Source organism: Aegilops tauschii, chromosome 7 (genome assembly GCF_002575655.3).
Source record: "Aegilops tauschii subsp. strangulata cultivar AL8/78 chromosome 7, Aet v6.0, whole genome shotgun sequence".
Classification (NCBI taxonomy): Eukaryota; Viridiplantae; Streptophyta; class Magnoliopsida; order Poales; family Poaceae; genus Aegilops; species Aegilops tauschii.
The window spans coordinates 624,264,329-624,268,634 of record NC_053041.3 but is presented as its reverse complement, the minus strand read 5'-3'; the positions used below and the strand labels follow the sequence as shown (position 1 = coordinate 624,268,634).

Genomic DNA, 4,306 nt, shown 5'->3' with positions numbered 1-4,306 from the left:
ATATGGTGTAACGGCATCAATGCTGACAGTTTGAGTGGCAATGGCAGTTAGAATTGATCTCAGGTTATTATTGACCGAGAGAATAGGGGGAGTCTTTTCCCACTTTTGTGCTTTGATCAGGGCCACACCAAAACACCAAAACTAATGTTCAGTTTCGGTCCCTGGCACCTTAGCGCTATTCATGTATATAAGAGGAGGTATATGGGCTAGACCCCATACACTCCTAACCACCGAGCCACAGAAGAAGCGCTAAAGGGCTAGAAAGCCGTCTACCACTGCCGGCCACCACAACAGTGCCGGCGGCTTCCTCCTGCCCCCAGCGATGCTCCTGGACAAGCTACTGCATCTCCACCAATGGATGGCATGAGGGCCATGCCAGCGGTGCTCCCTGCTGCCATCTACGTCACCTAGGTTGTGCTACCTTCTTCCCCGGCCATGTCTTCACTGCTGGAGACTCCAAGGTGCAGCCATGGGCTATCTTCTACTGGTCCCTGCCAATCACGGTTAGTCACTACTATTCTGCATAAGAGGTGTTCTAATCACGAGATTAAGATCATGTCTGAAGTTAATCCTAAGGAATTATTTCTATCGATGGCATCCGCTATGTGCAGAAAGAAGAAATGAAAAATTCACAACTAATCAAAGGGTTAGACTAACAAGCAAGGCTAATATTAACAGGTAACTGAGTCACTTACTAATTTTATTTGGTCATTTTTTACTCTCACTCTATAATATGAAGTTAACTTTTGATTATATAGGTTATTGAGGATTCAAGGTCAAATGGTTTATTTTGGCTTGTCTTTTGCCTAGAGGTTTCATCACTAGTTTCCTCTTTTTGTTCAGGACTAGAATTGCTGAACATACTAATATCAGTATAAATTTTGGTTCAAATTGAACAGGGTTACGGTTTTGGGAACCTTCCGTTTGGTTTTCGCAAGGTTTAGGACGGTTTTTCTTCTTTCTTTATTCTATGCTTTCTTTCTTTGTTTATTGGTTTTTTATATTTTTGTTCATTTTTCCTTTTTTTCACTTTTGTGTTTTTTTTCGCTTTTTTAGTACAGGTCGATTCCTTTAAGTACACGGTGAACATTTACGTATTTATGTTTTCCAAATACACGTATACCTTCAATGTTTTTAAAATTTTCAGTTGAGCTCGGTGATTTATGTGATATCTTTAGCTGGTCTCCTGTGATTTGGTTTTGTACTATCTATGGCCGTTGTACTGGTTTTCTGTTCCGCATCGCCGAGTATAATTGTGTGAAGGTACTCCCTCCGTTTTTATTTCTCTGCATATTAGAGTTGGCTGAAGTCAAACTTCGTAAAGTTTGATCAAGTTTATAGAAAATAATATAAAAATTCACTTCTTCTTCGGTACAACCCCCCTAAATACAACAACGGCTGAGATCGCTCCGTACCCCTTCATTAAAAAGGGTAGGATCGTCCCATCACATAAAAAGCCCCCGCCCGCGCGACGGGCTGCACCCGCGCGGCGGGGCTACGTTGACTGCCCGTACACGCGGCCGTCCGTGTACGTACGACGACGACCAGTCGTGGTCAAAGAAAAAAAAAGACGACACGACCTGTCGAGCGGCGTTTGCGTGGCGACGTGTTGTCGGCCAGAGAGAAAAAAAATTAAAGAAATCACGACGCGACGTGTGGACGGACGGTTGCGTGCCGTCGTGGCGTCGGTCAAGGGGGGTTCCCGAGGCGGCCGCCGCCCCCGAGACACCATTAATGCCGGCGTTAAGCCGGGGCGTCGGTCACCTACCCCGTCTGCCTCCCCCACCCACCGACGCCTGTTCATAAACTCCGCTCTCCTCCCGTCTGCCTCCCCCACCCCAGTCGCCGTGTCTCACCCCCTCACCTCACCCACCGACGCACTCCACCGACGACGCGCTCCCTTCCCGGCGACCTCCATGGCGTCCGACGGCAGCGACGGCTGTGGCGGCTCGTGGCCGACTAGCCTGAGCACGCCGGAGACCGACGAGCTCATCCGAGTCGGGCTGATGCTGCCGCCGGGCTGCCGTCTGCTGCATGCCTTCCGCATCACCGATGACGGGTACCCGACGAGGGGGCCCAGCGCGTCGCGGGATGAGCTCCGCCGGCACGAGGGCGGCCGCTGGAACATCGTCGGCCGCGGTAGGTTCTGGAGGGGGAAGAACTACTGGAGCGTCGTCGCGCTGGCTCGTCGGAGTTGCGGACGGGCGGCTCGTCATCTGGCCCGGGCGGCTCGTCGTCTGCCCCGTGCCGGCCCCGCCGTCCCCCTCCGGCGGCCACGCCGCCTCCAAGCTCGTCCCGCCGTCCGGTGCCCGCCCTCGCCGCGCCCGCCTCCCCTCCCGCCGTCGAGATCCCGCCGGAGCAGTTCGCGCTGCGCGAGGACGGCGAGCCCGACGACTGCCCCGGCTACCTCATTGCACTTCGGGCATCGCAGGCAGAAGCGGCGGCCGCGGAGGCGAGAGAGGTCGCCGAGCTGCAGGCCGCACTCGACGCCGCAGCGGCTATGGCGGCTGCAGCAGAGGCTGCCGAGCTGCAGGCCGCACTGGATGCGGCGGCGGGCATCGGTGCGGTGCAGGCGCAGGCGGCTCCGGTGGAGGACGACGCCGGCGACTGGGACGACGGCGGCAAGAGCAGCAGCGACGACGACGGTGACGGCGGTGCGGGCGAGATCGTGGACCTCGCCGCCTTCGACGACGAGTAGATTAGGTTTAGGTTAGGTCCAGTTATGTTTAATTAATTCCGCTTAGGTCCTGTTTAATTAAGTTTTTTTATGTTCTAACGTAAAATGAACCGTCGTAAGGTTTAATGAACTATATTTATGTTGGAATGAAATTTAGATGAAAATTATTATGGAGTATTGTGGAAAAGTTTTTAAATTTTGAATCATTTTATAAAATAAAAGTCCGCCGAAAGAAATTAAAATTTAATTAACCTGGAAAATTGAAAGAAAAAGAAAAATGATATAAAAGAAAAGAAGAAGAGAGGAAGAAAGAAAAGAAAAGAAGAAGAGAGGAAGAAAGAAAAATAAAAATGAAATAATTTTGATTAATAACAGTGTTTTCACTAGCTCATGAGATATTTATCCTCTCAAGGGGAGCCGGCCCCCGGATCGCTCAATGCAGCTACTCAATGTTTATATACAGTGTTTTCGGACTGTTGACGCAAAAAATAACAGTGTTCTCGGACTGTCGACGCCAAAAAAATAACAGTGTTTTATTCTCATGTAGATACAATGCCATATAAAAATTTGGGCATGTTTGAAGGGTACCGAAAAAAAAGATATGCCGGACACACCTTTCCACACCGAAACCACCCCCTTCCACACCAAGTACCTGAGCGGTTTCACGGAATGCACCCAACTTTCGGCAGCGCGTGTGGGGCCCCACCCGGGCACCCAACGACAGAAATGAACGAAATCCGACAATGAACGCACATTGCGTCACGTCCGGGCAGTATTTTAGGGTTTTCGGCCCGGAAAATCATAGAAATTACATTGAGCCTCCAAACACGACAAATTTTTGCGTGCGTGCCCTGCATGGTCACTGTAGCACGTGGAAAAAAATGGGCCCGTTTGGCGGATGCGAAGGAGAGATGTGCGCCCGAGGGTCCCCTCCGCCCATACGAAAACCACCCCCTTCCACACTAAGTACCTGAGCGGTTTCACGGAATGCACCCAACTTTCGGCAGCGCGTATGGGGCCCCACTCGGGCACCCCACGCCAGAAATGAACGAAATCCGACAACGAACGCATGTTGCGTCACGTCCGGGCAGTATTTTAGGGGTTTTCGGCCCGGAAAATCATAGAAATTACATAGAGCCTCCAACCACGACAAATTTTTACGTGCGTGCCCTGCATGGTCACTGTAGCACGTGGAAAAAATGGGCCCGTTTGGCGGATGCGAAGGAGAGACGTGCGCCCGAGGGTCCCCTCCGCCCATACGGAAACCACCCCCTTCCACACCACCTACCTGAGCGGTTTCACGGAATGCACCCAACTTTCGGCAGCGCGTGTGGGGCCCCGCCCGGGCATCCCACGCCAGAAATAAACGAAATCCGACAAAGAACGCACGTTGCGTCACGTCCGGGCAGTATTTTAGGGGTTTTCGGCCCGGAAAATCATAGAAATTACATAGAGCCTCCAAACACGACAAATTTTTGCGTGTGTGCCCTGCATGGTCACTGTAGCAGGTGGAAAAAATGGGCCCGTTTGGCGGATGCGAAGGAGAGACGTGCGCCCGAGGGTCCCCTCCGCCCATACGGAAACCACCCCCTTCCACACCAAGTACCTGAGCGATTTCACGGAATGCAC

At 51.8% G+C, this 4,306-nt stretch overlaps 1 long non-coding RNA gene across 1 annotated transcript; it reads left to right on the top strand.

Annotated features, from left to right (window-relative positions):
- The first annotated feature begins 219 nt into the window (after positions 1-219).
- On the top strand, positions 220-2,841 carry LOC141026489 (uncharacterized). The gene is made up of 2 exons (XR_012188693.1): positions 220-503; positions 612-2,841. It is a non-coding gene; the product is annotated as an uncharacterized lncRNA (long non-coding RNA).
- The last annotated feature ends 1,465 nt before the right edge of the window (positions 2,842-4,306 follow it).